General features: G+C 40.4%; 1 protein-coding gene across 12 annotated transcripts in view; it reads left to right on the top strand.

The window, feature by feature from the left end:
- BANP (BTG3 associated nuclear protein) overlaps nt 1–19,083 on the top strand; it is a 254,133-nt gene that overhangs the window by 211,077 nt on the left and 23,973 nt on the right. The window lies entirely within an intron of this gene.

Raw genomic sequence — 19,083 nt, 5'->3', positions numbered from 1 at the left:
AAATGTTTCCTGATCGATTCTACCTTCACTTAAAGAGCCATAAGGTAGCATCTGACAGCCTGGGTTTGACAGCTTCAGTTCTTCAGAAGAGCTCCGTTATCTACCGGCTGGTCTTATTGTTCCCTTGGACTCTGATCAAGTGTGCATCCTTATAGGATGGTGCCCTGGGTACTAGATCAAAAGGCAGGCATTCCTTGTTGTGTTCCTGGATGGCCTGGATCTCTGCTTGGTGCCCACTCATCTGTGTGTGCAAGAGGACGCTGGAAACCAATCCCAAACCAATCACATTTTCAGTGCTGATGATGAGAACCAACTTTGCCTGTCTGGAGAGACATGTGCCTGTGCATGTGGCAGAAGGGAGTTTTATTAGGGAAGAGGAAACATCCATAGAACCCTTTAAATCTAAGATCACTGAGCAAATGGGGTTAAAGGGGAAACAGTGAGAGCTTTTAACAAGTACAGTGCCCTCTTTGGGCCAGAGATGCTGGGTAAAAATAATCAGGCAAATGCTTATCAGCCCTAGGCCTGTGTTCTGCTTTGGGCCCAGGGCTGCACAGAAGGTTGAGCTCTCATGTATTATGGTTTGAAGGACAGAGTGGACTAGTAAGGGTCTTCTGCCCAGACCATGCCTACTCCAAGTGGGCTTCAAGACTCCTGCAACTGGAAGCTGTCATCTCCAACCCTCCCATTTTAGAGAAGAAATGGAGGTCTAGAGAGATGAAGATCCTTCCCTTGGGTCATAAAGGTCATGAATAACAGACTGAGGGCCGGATGGTCTGCTGCATCACAAATGCCAACATGCCTCTTACTATAATGCTTATCTACTTAGACTGATGTAGTACTGATATGTAGTGGTTTTGCTTTTCCTTTAAATGATGTAAATAAAATTACTTAGCATGTAGGAAACATCATATCAATGCCCTTGAAAATATCCCCAAACTTTTTTTTCCACATTTATTTCTACTTATGAGCTTGTGAGATAAATATTATGAGGAAGAAAAAATAAACCAGCTTCTGGATGGGATGCTTGCTAAGAAAAATAGCACTAGAGATTCATAACATAAATTAAGTTTCTTTTTTAAACATCTCATTGCTTCTCTTCAAATGAGAAACTGATTTTGAAAGCTGCTTGTAACTTTTGTTTTTCTTAAAAAATATCTACCTACACACAGATATATATGTATATGTGTGTATATGTATATACATGTGTGTATATATGTATGTGTGTATATGTATATACATATGTGTATATATGTATATATACACATATGTGTGTGTGTGTGTGTGTGTGTGTGTGTGTGTGTGTGTGTGTGTGTGTGTATTCCTTGTAAGAATCTTTCTGCCCACAAACTTCCTTCAGTGGATGATTGCCTGGAAAATAGACTCGTTTTAAAGTTGTGCTCTGTTTATTAGGTTTGATTTCCTATTCTAGTGTTCACAATGAAAGCAGTCTCCATGCTTTTGATATGTAAAAAAATAAACCAGATGTGGTGTTTGGTTCAATTTGATGCAGATAGTATGTAACAAGTACCTGCTGTATGTAGCATTAGAGGAAGAAGACAGAAGTTAAGTAGTCTCTGCCTTCCAGAAGTCTGGGTTCTTAACTTTTTCTCCTGCCTGGAATCTTCTCCCTCCTCTGCTCTGACACCTGATGTTCTGGCTTCCTGCCAATTAAAATCTCACCTTCTACAGGAATCTTTCTCTCGCTTCTTTTAATTCCACTGTTTTCCTTCTCTTAGTTATTTCCTATTTATCTTGTAATATAGCTCCTTGAGGGCAGGGACTATCTTTTTTTTTTTTTGTATCCCCCACACTTAGCATCATGCCTGGCACATAATAGGTGCCCAATAAATGTTTATTGATTGATTGATTTTTGTGTCCTGGACTTGTTTATCAATCTATTGAAGCCTTCTCAGAATACTGATTTTAAATGCATAAAATATATAGGATTATGAAGGGAACCAATTGTATTGAAATGCAGTTAAAATATTAAAAATTCCAAGTTATGGACTCCAGTTTAAGAATGGGTATATGACATGTACACACGCAACAAAATCTAAGACAATATGAGTCGGGGAGAGAGCTCTGGCCCAGGTTTTATAAATAAATATCATTTATCACCAACTCCTGGTACTGCCACGTCATCGCTATGATGTAAGACGACTTACAATCCAAGTAGCTACTGTCACTCTGTGTTTCCTCGTCTTCCGAAGGGGCAGTAGAATCTGGTTTCTACAGTCTGTTGTAAGGGGTTCCCTACCTTCCCTGCGGTGCCTCCATTAGGACAGCAGCAAGAAAGATAAGTATTAGTGCTCCTCTCCTGGGATCCAGGGCCAATTACTACGAGAAAGCAGTAGAAACCAACTTCATCCTTCATTTTCACTGATTGTTCTAGCCCACCTTCATCTGAGAAAGGATGGCCCAGGTCTAGAGGAAGGAAGGAGATGTGCAAGGAGAAAAGCACAGTTTTTTATTTGTTTGTTTATTTCTCTTTTTTGCACGTGGTAGCTACTCAATTTATATTTGAATTGAATTGAGGGATAGAACAGAAGGAAGAAAGATGGGATGGGGAAATATCTAAAAAGGGGAGATGAGTTAGTAATGATACAGAGACAATAAGAAATTCAGTCATGTGCAGTCAGTCCAATGTTTTGAAAATAGAATGGGCTTAATGAATGATTATTCAGTTGAATGTTGTAGAATTAATAGACTTTTCTTTGTGATAAGAAGGATACTAAATGCTATTGATGAATCCTGGTAAATATCTAGTTTTCATGTTTCCTTTTAAGTGAAGGACTTCTGTTGTGGAATGTTAGCGTGCATGTTAGTTCAGGCTCTCCCTTAGGTGCTCTTGTATACTAGATCAGAGCATAACCCTAAGAACTATAGAACCTATTTAGTCCCCAGTGGTTTCTCAAAAAAAGGGGATAAATAAATCCCTGGGCTCATTGAAGACCTTCTAGTGTCCACAGTAGGAAGTGATTTGACTGGAGATTGAGACCTGTGAACCAGACAGTTCTCTGTATTTTCATTTATGGGGTTGGCAGGAAATCATCAAATTAAAATATAAAAATGGAAAGAAATCAAACCAATTTGAGAGTATTAGTGATCGTGTTTTTATGGTCACGGTATGCCCCAGCAGAGACCTTCCCATCAGCCAAGTTTGGCAGTGACTCACCATTTATGATTCAGGGAGTAACCTCTTTGAGCCAAAGAGCAGTAAGTACAAGGAGTCTGGGTCACTCCCTTGTCCGGCTGCTTAAGTCTGTGGTTTATAAATGAGCTGTGGTCAAGTAAAAAAGTTGCTAAGGACTCCAGGTGTGTACATTGTAGCGGAAATGAAGACTCAATTCTGCAAACACAAAATTCAGTGAAGTATTCTTTTCCAAGTTTTTTAGAAAAATATATTACAGATTGCGATAATAATTCCTTTTCAAACAATGTGATTCACAGTTTAAGCTGGCTTTCTGTGATTTCTTAAGCACATGTAAGCAATGATCAAGTTGGACCAAAGGCACGCGCTCAAACTTCGTAGTTCTCTTTTGCCCTGAGAAAAATGTTTCCAAGCAAACACTATCAATTTGATTTTCTTATAATGTAGAAACTTCTCTTTTTTTTTTCCTCTGTGCCCTGTGATCACATATATAGCTCCTTTAAACCTATTGTTGAGGTGAATTCTGAAGTATGACTTCATTTGGCCTTAAAAACTCACAGAATTTAGCACTCGAAAGAACTTTAGGAAGCTATCTTATTGCAATGTTCTCTCTCCCTTTTTTGACTGGACCTGTGATTATTGATCTAGGGGAACTCCTGAGAAGGAAACACCATCCACCGTTTCAGTTCACTGTCACCTGCTCTGCTTTAGTCTTAAGTGAGCTGTGTAGGGACCGTGCTTCTGTTCTTAAGGAATTGTCTAGAGAAGTGTTGTCAAACTCTTTAAATAGAAACCAAGGCCGCTGATCTGTACATAATCATGTCATCTGTGTTTTGTTGTATTTTTATTCATTTTGTTAAATATTTCACAGTTACATTTTAATCTGGTTCTGGCCAAGCCAGTGTTTGGTCTAGAGCACTAAAAGTTTAGGTGACGTGCCCAGGGTCCTACAGCCAGCATGTGTCAGGGGCAGGACTTACACCCAGGTCATCTTGATTCCCAGGGCAGTTTTCTGTCCGCACTGCCTCTATCTTTCAGGTTTTACGTGAGAAAACTGAGGCTCAGAGAGTGGACTAGTCACGGTTTCTACCTGGTAGAAAGTAACAAGGTAGAAGGTAACAAAACAAGATTTGAGCCCAGATCTTACGATTCTGTTATTTTTCTTTCAGTTGTGTCCGACTCTTGTTTTGCTTTTTAGGCAATTGGGGTTAAGTGACTTGCCCGGGGTCACACAGCTAGGAAATGTCAAGTGTTTGGTCTGAGGCTGCATTTGAACTCAGGTACTCCTGACTTCAGGGCTGGTGCTCTATCCACTGCTCCACCTAGCTGCTCCTTGTGCCTGACTCTTCATGACCCCATTTGGGGTTTTCTTGGCAAAAAAAAAAACTGGAGTGGTTTGCCATTTCCTTTTCCAGCTCATTCTATAGATGAGGAACTGAGGCAAACAAGATCAAGTGACTTGCCCAAGGTCACACAGCTAGTAAGTGCCTGCGGCCAGATTTGAACTCAACAAGATGAGTTCTTCCTGACTCCCGATCTGGCCCTGTATCCATTGGACTACCTAGCTGTCCCATTTTATCATGCCAAGTCTAAATCTGGTATCCTTTCTGCTGTCCTATTTCCCAACATCCCTGTCATATAGAAATGCCATAGTAGGCAGAAAAGGTCCTAGGATTCATAGAATCACAGCATTTAGAGTTGAAAGGGACCTTAGAGATAATGTTATTCAGTCTACTCCCTTTTAAAATGAGGAAATCTTAAGTGTCTTTTCCTAGGTCACACAGCTAATAAATGGGAAACCTGAGTTAAGACCTTGGGTTCAGAAAGCAGACTGTGTGGTCATTGGCCAGCCATGTAAACTCGCTGGATCTGAGCTGCAACAGTCTTTTTTTTTTTTTTTTAAAGGTGTTTGACTAGCTGACCTCTATTTGGCGGGCCCCTTCCAGCTGTGAAATGTGACTCAGTGGGAATGGGGCCCTTGGGAGAGCTATCATCCCAGATGAAGACAGGCCCACACTTGAACTATTAAAGACAACATGAAAGTTTGTCCTCTTGGTAACGATCTCTGAAGAAGTAGATTGTGCGCCTAGTATAGCATCCAGCCCAGTAGAATCTTGCACACTCTTTATTGTCAAGTAGTCTTTATATAAACATGTTATATGGTGGAAGGTATATAACTTTGGTTGAATCTTGAATCTGCAACTGACTTCTCACTGACCAACCCTTCTTTTTTTTTTTTCCTGAGTGTGTCATCTTTTACAAATCCTTGCTTTGTGATTGGTGTGAAAGGTTTCTGCATGTAAAGTTTGAAGATGTGAGAATAGATAGGAATAATGATTACTTTACTAAAAGAATTTTTCCTTCACTCATAAGCCTTACATGCTTAATTTACTTCTGTAACGTTTATCTAAGCTCAGATACTGTGAAAAAATTAAAAAGTCATTACTTTTAACTAGGCTTCTAATTGAAAAAGGTTTTATATTGTCCTTTTCTTTTATCAATCTGGTTAGTAACCTGTTCACTGTTATAGTTCTGCAAAATCAGATTCTGATGCCTCTTACAATGTAATTCATAAGATTTAATCAGTGACACAAATCATGTGAAAATCACTTCATTGCCAATCTGAGGAGGGAAAAAATGAGCAATATTAGGTTAAGAAGTTGTCCATTTGTATGGGGTAATGGATTTTGGCCAAAAAAACAGAGTACAAGCAGAACTTTCTCAGAATAAATTCCATTATTTCATAAGTTTCATTAAAAAAAAAAGAGTTGCAAGATTTGACCTTAAATTCCCTTAATAAATTGTCTTTTTGAACATCAAAAAAGGTTGAAAATATATAACTGCAGTGTAATACTTAGTGTTTTGATTTGAGATTTCAAAGCACTGAAAAGATTCTTGAGTTCAGGCCAAGATTTTGGCCATTAGGCTCTAGTTAAAGGAATTATGATGAAGAACTCCCATCCTTCTGCCCCTAGGGAGAGAAAAAAAAAGTTAGATGAGCAGAACCGTCAGCTCTCTTTGAACCCCTCATTCTAACCCATTGAAGAATTGATGATCCAGTTGTACCATTTTATCCATCTGGCAGGCCTCTCGCAACCCGGCCCCTTCCTACCTTTCCAGGCTTCCTCAGCTAGACTTGCTTCCCTCCATTTAGTCTCTCTCCTTCCCTCTGCCTCATGACCTCTCTGGCTTCCTTCAAGATTTCAGCTTAAATCCCAAAGCCAAGTTTTTGCCTTTCTTTGTATCCCCATCCCTCGGCACAGAGTGACCTTAACGAGGTGTTTAATAAATTCTCGTTGTCTTCACTTGGATTAACAGTTGGGCAGTACTGTGTGCGTGTCTGATAGTGATGACTTTTCTTTCCCTAGTTCTTGTTTATAAGTGTCTTCTACGTGTTTTTCAAGAGTGAACATTAGCTAAACTCTGTACCCAGGAATCTGAATGGCTGTGTTCCATTAGCTCTCTGCAGAGAAAGCTGAAGGCCCAGCTTGTGTGCCCCAGAGACCATTCTCCCTATCTCTGCATCAGAGATAATCACTAGAAGCACACTCTTACACCCTCCATTCATCAAACTAAATCAACAAAAGACTCCCTGAAAGCTGTGTTTTCCCTCAAGGTGTTGTACAAGTGTGATGTGTCTGCTCTAAGAGCTTATGGACTAGCTGACAGTAAGCCCTGATCACCTGAGGTATCAAATAACAATAGAAGAGATGCTACAGAAAAGAACATGATTGATTGACAACTGAGTGGTGTAGTTATAACTCCCCTTTGTGTGGTGCTCTACGATTCACAAAGAGCATTATCTCTATATTACCAGTGAAGAAACCAGGACCCATTATGGTGAGGTGATTTGCCCAGGGTTGTTGTTATTGTTCAGTCCTTTGTGACCCCATTTGGGGTTTTCTTGCCAAAGACACTAGAGGGGTTTGCCATTTCCTTCTCTAGCTCATTTTACAGAGGAGGAAATTGAGGCAGAGAGGGTTAAGTGACTTGCCCAGGGTCACACAGCTAGTGTCTGTGGTGAATTTTGAACTCAGGTCTTCCTGACTCCAGCCTCAGTGCTCTGTCCACTGCACCACCTAGCTGCCCAGGCTTACCCAGTTATTAAGTGGCAGACTGGAGATTCAAACCCACTGCTCTGACTCCAAGTTCAGCATGTAGGTGTTGATAGACCAAAGAGATCGCTTGTGGCTAGAGTGGTCGGGAAACCTTTCTGGATAGGTGGGATTTTAGCTGAGCTAGTCCTAGATGGTCAGAGAAAAGGGGGAGAAGAGTGGGGAGCACAATCTAGATGAATAAAAAAGTCTTTCTAGGGAGATGATTGGAACTTGAATACCACACCTATCTGAAGGCAGCATCAAGAAAGCTTTTATCATAGTTTATTTGTTAGCAGGCAGCATCTTTGGTAGTTTTTCTGTGTTTATATTCTAAACGCTGAGTTTCTGTGATATAATGAAAATATTTAAAACATAAATAGCCTTCACTTTATACATAATTTTGTGGCCAGTTACTTTTTTTTTTTTTTAATTTAAGGAAGTCATTTCCCCCATTAAATGCATACTGTATTAATTTATCCTGGGGATAGGTTCTGGAGAACACCAGGTACAGAAAAATCCCTTAAGTATTTTTGGGTGCTCTGTCTCTCTAGAACTCTGTCTTTCACAATCTTCTTCCATTCTCCTTCACAGAGGCAGGTTATAAAGATTGCACAAAGAAAAAAAATAAAATAACACTTTTAATCACATTACATAATGGGCAGCCTCAGGAGGTTCTCCCTTACTAGAGGCCTTCAAGAAGAGGCCAGATGGCCTAAAAAAAAAAAGCATTTATGCAGCACTTTAAGGTTTGCAGACTTCTTTGTATGATCTTACCTGATCCTCATGACAATCCTTTGAGGTGAGTATTATTATTTTTCCCATTTTACAGATAGGAAAACAGCCTGGAAGGGGTTCAGTGACTCACCCCAAGGTCACACAGCTAATATGTATCCAAGGCAGGTTTCGTACGCAGGTCTTCCTGAATCCAGGTCCAGCACTCTATCCACCCTGTCACTCATCTCCCCCTCTGCCTCAGTTTCCTCTTCTTTAAAATGAGGGCTAAAATAGTAGACTAACTCGTCAAACATGGACTAGTCTCTCAGGCTCCTCCTGGCTCTAAGTCTACGATCCTTGTGAACAAGAGGATTCAAGGTTTGGGTGGACGTCCTGTAACTGTCCCCTCCAGCTCTGAGATTCTGTGATTTTCATTGTGTAAGAGAAAAATCCTCATTGGCTTGAAAAAATGTTTGGTTGTTACAGCCTTTTGCTTTTATATCACAGTCACGACAGCCTATACCCCATATATAGTCAGCTTTTCCTTGGGACACATGGAAAGAAACAGTGAAACAAAACCAACAGACACGTCAGCTGTCTGACAGTGTATGCAACGTTCTGTATCCATAGTCCCCCACCTCTCCAAGGAAAGGAGGAAGGTGCTTTCCTCATTGTTTCACTAGGCTGACATTGGTCATTATAATAATGCACCATTCAGTTTTATTTTTTTAATTACATTTTTGTAGTATTTCTGTATATTATCCTAGTTCTGCTTGATTTAATTGACATCATTTCATACCAGTTTTCCCCTATTTATCAGAATCCTCGTATGTAATTTTACATAGGTGTCATATTTACATAGGTCTCCGATATGTGAATGGATTCAGAGATAATTTCTGCATTTTGTAGTTTTTTTGAATGAGATTTCTCTGTTCACCATTTCCTCCTGGTTTTTGTTGCTAGTACAAGGAAATATTGATAAATTTTTAGAAGTACTTTTTATCCTACTACATTACTTAAATTATTAATTGTCTCAGTTCTTTTCCAGATTCTCTGGGGTTTTCTAAGTAAATCATCATGTTATCACCAAGTAGCGATTTTCTCCTTAATTGCTGTTTTGATTCATTTATCTTTTATTTACATCCCTAGAATTTCTAGAATTATGTCAAATAGTGTGTGGGGGGGTATTAGCATCCTTTTTTTTAACCTCTTTTGTTTATTGGGGAAGTTTCCAGTGTTTTTCCATTGCCAAAAAAAAATGGTAGCTTTTAATTTTCTCTGTTTCACCAACTATAAAAAAAAAACCAACCAGAACAACCCACTTTAAAATTGTCCCCAATCTAGGAGAACTGCCCGTCTTTTTTAAATAAGGAGGAAATCTACTCATTCAACATCAGAAACTGGCCAGAGGTGATGGTAAGAATAGGGATAGAGGGGTACCAGGATAGGAAGCAGTTCAATTAAAAATCCCATAGCAAATATTGATAACTCTGAATCTTAAATGACAGTGTACATATGTAGCTGATTTTCAGCATAGTAACTATGAATCTCTCCATGCTGTGGTGAGGTACGCAGTTCTGGCCAAACAATATTTCACTTAGAGTACACTTACCTCTGCCTAGGTTTACCCAGTAGGCTTTTTTCAGCTCTGGGAATACCTCAGAAGATATTTTACATAATCCAGATTATATTAGATTCCTCATAAAAGACCAGAGATTGAACCAGATGCTATGTACACTCATGTGCAAGACATTTTGGAAAGCAAAGAGAAATTCACAATGTTGTGATAAATGTGGATTCATGTGAACTTAGCAGATGTAGATACAAATGTCATGAATATGTAGTGCCAAGTTTTAAAAAACCCATTTTTCATTAACCACTTCACTCTATTGTTTTTGGTCTTGTACTCATTTGGGTGGGGCCTTGTAGAATTATACTGCCCAGTTATGAACAAAGTTACATACATTTCTTTGAGATGATCCCCACATTACTTGGGTGGACCTAGCGGAGTCTCCTTATTCCCATCAACATATTTACACATTCAAACATAATAAAAAATGTGATTAAGAGGGGTCATTCGGTTTTTTGGAGGGCTAAAGTTAAGAAAAATAATGGAGTTGGAATTCCTTGACCTCTAAATAGTTGCAATAATTAATTTCAGACTATGTAGATCAGGATGAAGTAACTATCCTTGTAGTGAGATGATGACAACCTAAAACTGATTAATCAATGAATTTGCTTATTTATTCATTATTTTAGTTTTCAACATTCATTTTTATAAGATTTTGAGTTCCAAATTTTTCTCCCTCCCCTCCCCTCTCCCTAAGACAACAAGCTGTCTAATACAGGTTATACATATATGTTAAACATATTTTCATATTAGTCATGTTATAAAAGAAGAATCAGAACAAAAGGGGAAAACCACAAGAAACACACACACACACACAAAAGTGAAAATAATATGCTTCCATCTGCATTCAGACTCCATAGTTCTTTCTCTAGATGTGGGTAGCATTTTCCATCATGAGTCTTTTGGAATTGTCTTTAATCATTGTATTGCTGAGAAGAGCTAAGTCTGTCCTATCCATCATTGAACAGTGTTGTTGATAACAGCCTAAAATTGCTGCCCCACCCAAGTCAGTGATACATACTTTACACAATACAGCCTTGGAACATATCGGTTTGAAAAAACCACATTTCGAGTGGTTGAATGTTGTTGACAGTTTACAGGGGTGACAAAATTGTTTAGATTTTTGCATGTCTTAGACAAAGTTTTGAAAAGGTTAGAACGTTATCTTTGTAAGAGAAACTTGCTCTGTGTCCATTCCCATTTAGACAGAATGAGGATCTAATTTGCTTAAATTGGAATGAGGTATATCATTGGCTCATCTGAGGGAAAGCTGTGGTAAACAGAAAACACAGAGCAAAGGTCAGGCGTGGTCATTGCCAGTGCCCCCAAATTTACAACTGCAGTGTGCAATAAGTGATACCTTTTCTATAGTGTTTCTTGCTTACAAAATCTTCCGTTTGGAAGAGTGCTTATGTGGCCCCCACTGAGCATTACCCAGACCTAAAGAACAGCATGTAACATTAAATTACTGTAACATATTGGCTCCTGTATTTCCATCCTTTGCATATTTGTGCCTCTTTCTCCCCTTAAATTTTGGGGACAGAATTTAAGATTATTTTTCTTCTATATAATTGTAATCATACTATTACATTTCCACCTCACTCTCTGGTTGGTAATTATATGCCTTGTGAAAGCCAATAACTTTGCCCCAATTTGGTGGGCAATTGAGGAGGTTTCCTTGTGATTCACTTACATTTGCTGATAAAGCAAATTTAACATTTTGTTTTGATACCTTATTTTTCGGTTGCTGAAATTTCCCCTTCTCCTTCATCCCTGTCCCATCTAAGGGAACCATCCCATATGACCAAGACTAATTATTTTAAGAAAAAAAGAAAAAGAAAAAAAAATCAGCAAGACTGATCAATATATTGAAAAAAAAATCATAAAACGTATGCAGTATTGTACACCTCTGCATAGAATACACATCTGCCTCTGTGATTTTTACTTATTCATACTGTTTCCATTGTTTTGGTCAAGTCCTCTGAAGTGCCCCCTCTGCTGCCTCTGCTGTTCTGTCAGAGCCCCCTGCTTGAGAGTTGTATGCATGATTTTCTCAACTAAGCCCTCCTTGCTATTTTAGTAAAATGTCTGGAGAAGTCTTTATAGGGACAATGGCCACGCACCTTACACTGGCCTTGGCACTAGAGGAAATTAGTCTTTTTTCCCCCCTTTCTGTGGGAAGTTTCCGGTATCAGAGTTAAAAGGTCTCACATTCTAGACAGACACCCCTGGCTTGGGCTGTTTCAATAAGCATCAAGGTTACCTTTGTTATTATTCAGTTGTTTCAGTCATATCTGACTCTTTGTGACCCCACGTAGGGTTTTCTTGGCAGAGACGCTGGAGTGGTTTGCCATTTCCTTCTCCCACTCACTTTACAGATGAGGAGCTGAAGCAATCAGGGGTAAGTGACTTGCCTAGCATCATGCAGCTAGTTAAGTGTCTAAGGCTAGATTTGAACTCAGGAAGGTGAGTCTTCCAGATTTCAGGCCTGGCACTCTATCTGCTACACCACCTAGCTGCCCTTAGCAAGGTTACCTACTTGGTACTGAAAATGGTTCCATTCCCCATGTCCCCCACCCATTATTATATGAGGTATTCCCAATGGTGGTAACTAAAAGGCTGTGAGAATGTTGAGACTTCAGTATTTCAGCTCTGTCAGTTCACTTTTCTCCTGTACAGAGTTGAATAACTCCTAAATGAAAGGTATTTTGTCTTTTATTTCCACTTAAAAGTAAATTAATAAAAATGCTTTGTTCTATCAATGGCTTTCTGGGAGGGGTGAGAGGGAAAGATAACAGGGGAAGATTTATAAAGGTGATTTAAAAAAAATAGACAAAGTAAGATATAAAAAAAAAGTAGATGAATTCATAAGAGCACTAGATTTGGGGTCAAAGGTTCTGAGCTAGAATCCCATGGCCAAGTCCCTTTACTTCTCTTGTCTCATGTATGAAATGAGAGTGTAGTGCTAATTGACCACCTCTGAAGTTCCTTCTTGAAATCTAATGATAGAAAGAAAGATTATATACAGCATTCTGATGAAGAATGTGAAGAAGCGAATGTACTTATTGTTACACTACAATTTTCTAAAGATTATTTCATGATTTTTTTACTATGAAAATAAGAGCTGGCAGGTTTATGTTTCATTTGCGTCAAGTGTATTCACAGCTAAATAACTCTCAATTCTCTTGGATATGTTCAGTTTACATCAGCATTCTCAATTATGTCATGTAACATCTCTCTGCTTCTGTCTGCCTGATACAGTAGGCCAGGAACAGTAGCTTTGGAAGGAGAGATGGAATTTTTTTTTGGGGGGGGGAATCCATTTAAGGAGTTTTCCAACAAGCTTCCCTTCTTTTGAGGGGCATATAATTTAAGAGGATTTCTAGGCAATTAAAGGAAGAGTTGTTCCATCCCTGAGAACACCAGACTTTCTCATTTCCCCATTTGTACACTACTAACGTGAGATTCTGTGAATATATCATTGGCACATGATCATTGCTGTTGCATTCCTGCCATTGAACTCTTGTGGTTGTATCATGTCTTTTTCACGTGGCAGCTTCCATTTCATTTTGGCACCCAGTCTAGATCCTTGTCACTTTTCATGTCTTTTAAATGACACATAGCTGGTAAACGAGGCATGCCTTGATCCTCCAAAGGTGATGGGACAAATGTTGGTTAAGGAGAAGCAACTTATAAAACATTTGAAGTATATTGAAAGACGGGTATAATCAGTAGCACACAAGAAGTAGGCCCGTCCAATCCCTTTCAGGAGTTTTCCACCATGTTGCCATTCTTTTGAAGGGGCATATGGTTTAAATACAATAATAGCCTATGGTTTATCCTACCCATGCCAACCATAATAGCCCAAAATTGGCATTTTTCATTAGATTTCTGTCATTAACCTCACATCTGTGGTTTATATTTCCTGAATTCCTCTACTTGTTAGCCTGGGAACATTGAAGGAACCTGAAAATAGACATTATAGACTATGTCTAGGTTAAATGTATGCTGGAAGCAAAAGCAGATGATAGGCATGACTTTTATTTCTACAAATAAATAATACAGATAATTATAATGTCCTCTAAAAACATTCTTCTCATTTTGGTCTTCATCATAGGAGAAATGGGTTTGGTTTGGATTTTCCAAAGCGTTTTGGTCTAGCAGTTTAGAGGGCGGTATATGGAATGAAGATTGTCTGTAAGGTTCTCCCAGGTAACCTTAATGTGCCTCCCTAGTTTCCTCATCATTTTTGTCTGCACATCCCCAGGGGCTAGCACAATGCCCAGTGTGGGCCTTGATGAATTGAATTCGAAGGAGGCTAACTTGCAACCTTGCAATAGTATTTCCTCCTAAAGTTGTGGGTCCACTTGGACGGTGTATTTGGTGAAGCCAGATAAAATAAGATCCCGTGTCTTCGGGGTTTGCATGTTTAGAATGTTGGCTTCTTGGGAATAAAGATAAGTCCGTTCGTTGTGTTGGTATGCCAGCACCAGTTACAGGGCTGGCTTAGTAATGAATGCCTAATACATACCAGGATGATTGGTTGATTCATTGATGGTTGTAGGGGAAGAAGCACTGCAGCAGACATCAGGAGGCCTGGGCTCTAGCAGTAGGTAGCTGTGTGACCCTTAGTGAGGTGTCTTTGGCCCAGTCATGCCTAGGGCTGGGCTGCCTCTTCATCAGTCTTGGGAAGATGCTTTCCCCCAGGTCCCATCCCGACATGTCGCTGTCCTCTGTGGGCTCCACCAAGAATGTTCTATACCAGGGCTGGGGAACCTGTGGCCTATGTTCTGTAAAACTTTGACTCAGTCACAAGGCTGCACCCAAGGACCTAGAAGGTTACATGTGGCCTCGAGGCCGCAGACTCCCCAACCCCATTCTGTGCCATTGTCACCACTTTGTCCTCCTGGGTTTGCCTAGTTTGTCCCCTGCCTGATCGATCCTTTGTATGTCACCCCATCCGGTACAGCTGCCTCATATCCTTACCTCCCTCCTGGTTGCTCTGGCTCCATCCTGCCTGTTGCTTCCTCAGCTGGATTGACTTTTGGGATTTACCTCCCCCCCTCAGCCTCCTCTCAAGTATTGTTCACTGAGAACGACTGGGAGGATTTCTCTACCCAAGTGCATGTACTACCATCAGGATTCTGCCTCACCTCTTTGAACCCATCTGCCATCTCCCCTTCCCTCCTTCAGCTGTCTCCCTTTCCCTCCTTCTACCATCTTCCCTTCCCTCCTTCTGCCTCCTCCTGGGGGTTGCTGAGCAGGATTGTACCTGTCTGGAAGAAAATATCTTCTGCTAAATCAGGAGACCATCAGACAGTCCATTTTTATTTCTGCCTGGCATCAGACAGAGTATCTTGTGATATCTCTGCAGACAAGGTGGGGCCATATGCACCGAATGGTCATATAGCTTCCAGGATTCCCAGCTGTCTGAACCACTAGAAACACAGAATTGTGGCATCCCTCTAAGAAGGCGCTTCAGAAGTACCAGAGACTGCAGTCTGTGCTGGGAGATAGGATATGACTCAGATTCCTGCAGATTTTTATTGTAAACATGGCCTGATTTGTTCTGATTTGTTTTTTCTCTTGGTCTTCCTTCCCAATTCTGTTGGAAGCTCCGAGGTGACAGAAAAGGGAATTGCGCTTGGTCATATATCCTAGCTAATGATGATATCTCTCTGTGAGTGACCAAAACCACCAAACAGGTTCAGGTTTTTCTTAGGATTCAAAAGCAACTTCAGGTTGTTCCAGTGTTTTAAGATCAGGATTGTCGTTTCTCATTGTGCTGTGGATGTTGAATATTACTCAGGAAGTTAACTTTAAGCCTATTTCTGCTTCCCATTTCTGGTTTAAAAAATTGCTAAAATGTTGTCAAAATGATCTTATATTTCACCTCTCCCTGTACTTAGAACCGTATCTACTGTCACGTTTTTTCTCCACTCACTCGTCTTTAGGGAGGTTGGATTCAATAGTCAGTCGTTTCCTCTTAAAAGACACATTAGCATCAGTACCTGAGCCTTTTCAAGGTTCAGTAAAAGAATGGAGTTGAGAGCTTCAGAGCTTAGTCTGGTTGCAGTGACAGGACAGGTCTATACAGCGGCAAACCCCACACTCTTATAGTCATGTTCGTGAAGAGAAAGGAAGACTGAATGTCTTGCCTTCACTGACTTGAAGAAATGTGCCAGTGAGCCTTGGCATCCTCATGGAGTGAGCCAGAGAGCTCTGAAATAAACAGATGAGGGCCAAGGGTTTTTTTTGACAGCTTTTAAGAAAGATCTGAAAGCACTGCAAACCACAGTGGCCGCTTGGCTGCCCTTGTGGGGTCCGCCCAGCTACAAGGGACTCCACGTGTGGGGGGGGGAGGGGGAAGTCCCTTCCGGTTGTAACTGCTGTCTTGTATGCATTTCTTTTTCCGGCATGCATACATTGTCATCTTACCCTGACTTCACTGCTCCAGGTTCGTAAGTCTCGTTGACATCTTGAGCCCAACATTTTATGTTCACCATCTCTCCCTTGGCCTAATAGTCTCTTTTCAAATGTTATAATGTACGTAAAGCCTTTCATAAACTTTAAGACGTGATGAGGTAGCAGTAGCAGTTATCGTAATTTTGACCTCACAATCCTTGTTCGTCCTCAGGCTTTAAACTTGCATCAGCCGCTGTTACAGTGTGATCCTTGCCAATTGCTGTTCTGAGTAACAGAAAGGTAGCTCCCAAGGCAACATGCCAGGAACATTCCAGGCGCTACACTGAGTGCTGCGGATGCAAGGAAAAGTAAAGCTCACCTCTGCCCTCAGGGAGCTTACAGTCCAAAGAAGGAAGCAGCATGTACATCATTCTGTACAGACAAGACAGATACAGCATCAGTGGGAGATAATTGAAGAGAGAAAGTAGTAGCATGAAGGGGCGCCAGGAAAGATGTCTTCAAGGTGAAGACATCTTAGCTGAGACTTGAAGGGGGAGATGAGGAGGAACAGCATTGCAGGCATAGGGTGTCCCCAGTGACAGTGGCCAGAGTCAGGAGGCGGAATGTTGTTTGTGAGTGACCCCAAGTGACGGAGTATTGGATCACAGAGTGTGTGGAGGGGAGTAAGGTGTAAAAAGATGGAAAGGTGATGAAGGAAGGGCTTTAAAAGCAAAACAGGATTTTATATTTGATCCCAGAGGTAATAGGGAGCAACTGGAGCTTATTGAATGGGGAGGTGACACGGTCAGTGGGTCTGATGGCCAAACAGAGGAGAGCCTGGAGTGAGTGGGAAGAGCCCTGAGGCAGGACGATCAGCTGGATGAATACTGCAGTTTAACTGGCCTGCACCAGGGTCATAACAGTGTCAGAGGAGAGACAACGAGGGTTAGAAATGGTAGGATTGGGGGGTGATGGGGAGAGAGAATGAGGAGTGGAACATGACACCAACGCTGTGAGCCAGTGTAACTGGGAGGGTGTTGGTGCTTTCAACAGTAATTGGGAAGGTAGAAAGAAGGGAGTGTTTGTGGGGGAAGATAATGAGTCAGAAGATTCAGGTTAAAAATATTCCTCTATTTGTAATCCTAGGCCAAGTGTTTTGTATTTCTGAGCCTCAGTTTCTTCATCAGTAGCATAGGCATCCTAGTAAGTATAGTACCCCTGAACTGTAAAACAAAGCTTCCTTCTTGTATCCAGTGTTCTCTCCTCCTCCTTTGAACATTGTTCTATCAGGAAACTAGAAGTAATGCATTCATTTGGGAAAATAAATCTTAGTCTCTTCTTCCAGGGAATGGATTTGTTGGTCTCATTTACTTAATTTCAAAGAAACAAAACATGTTATTTTGAGTGGGTTTATAACTTTTGCCTCTATTGCAAAAAAAAAATCATATTCCCTTCATAATGATGGACAGATGGTCTTAAACATCTGTCTCATGATTGAACACAGCTTTCTGAGTCATTGGAACTGATAGCTGTCCTCTTGTCTTCAGACTTAAATTGCCTTTTTTAAAAAACCGATTTTAAAATAAAATTTTTCCTTTCACTAGCATTGGGCGTCTTCCTTGCCCTCCCCACCTTTCCCATCTTATGATTCCTAAATAGTGAATGGTATTACTTTGCTAATACTGTGATATTTGTCAATGATATTTAGGAGGTGGTGTGGAGGGCCATGTGAGGGGGAGAGAGGGAATGAGAGAGACAGACAGAGACAAGAGAGGAGAGGAGAGAAAGAGAGACCCAGAAAGTCCGAGACAGAATATTTCAGGTAATTTTCTAGTTGCTTCTGGGTCTGAGACTATCTCTTTTTGCATAAACAGGGGGGAAATAGAAACTTTTCACTAGTTTATGTCAGCAGTAGGGAGGTTTGGGATTAAGGGAGTAAAATAAAGTGGAATAGCCTGGCAGTTAATTGCACCACCATCTTTTTAATGCATCCTAATCTCTCGGGGACCCCTAACTGGGTACTCCTAAGTGGCCAAAAATGGCCCCAACCCACCCTTTTAACACTTCTTTTAGACAAAATAGATTCTTAATATGTATCATAGACATGAAAAGGAGATTTAAAAAATCTCTAAAGCTAAACTCAGAAAGGACAAGAAGACTACTTGTCTTTCCTCCACAATGAGGGAACACAGAAAAGGGAATCAACCGAATAGTCCCTAGTAATGGCCGGAATAGTGGATACACCGTGAAGTGCAATGACATGAATACTTGGGCAGAGCGAGATTTCTTGTGGTTGCTGTTGCTTTTTTTTTTTAACTGTAGGAAAATACATTAAGTCTAAGAACAACAAAGAAAGCCAGATAGCTAAGTAAGATGGGATAGCATGAACCCAGTACTACTTTAATCATTGCCTTTAAAGATCACTTCAACAGAAAGCACATTGAAAGCAACATTTCTTCATGAAAACTTTTGTGGTGACGACCCAGAACTTGTGTTGTTTTTTATGAATATGTTATCTAGAAAATTCCATTTACATGTTCAGAAGGAATCAATTGAGGACATCATGTGAGTAGTATAGAATTTGGAAATGTCTGTGCAAGTGGTTTTGGAAGATACAAGAGGAAAAGTTGTTATGGCTTCCTGCCCCTTCCTCTCCTGTTCTAGGTGATGAGAGCAAAATAAGGGCTAATGACTGAAATTGTTTGTATTGGAGGATAAGAAAAGAATGGGAAGGAGTTTGCATTATTTCTAAGTGCAACACCCTCCCCCCAATAATGTGTAAAAGAGGAAAACATTAGGAAAATCTAGGCTATATTTTAAACTTTGCTTGTGTTATGTATTAGTACTCCATTTAAAAGGGTAACATTTTAATAATTCTAATGAAAATTCTGGAAAATAGATTTGTGTTGTTTTATACTGCATTGACTTGACTGTGACCATGTTGCATCTTTCTTAGGTACTTTCTACCCCCCTCATCCTAAGAATGGAAGCTCGGTGAGGGCAGGGACTTTCAGTTTTGTATTTGTATTCCCAGCACAGTGCCTGGGTCCATTGGCTCAGGCAATGGCAAACCACTCCAGTGC

Source organism: Phascolarctos cinereus, unplaced genomic scaffold (assembly GCF_003287225.1).
Source record: "Phascolarctos cinereus isolate Bilbo 61053 unplaced genomic scaffold, phaCin_HiC Scaffold_2;HRSCAF=192, whole genome shotgun sequence".
NCBI classification, from domain to species: domain Eukaryota; kingdom Metazoa; phylum Chordata; class Mammalia; order Diprotodontia; family Phascolarctidae; genus Phascolarctos; species Phascolarctos cinereus.
This window is presented reverse-complemented; position numbering and strand designations above follow the sequence as displayed.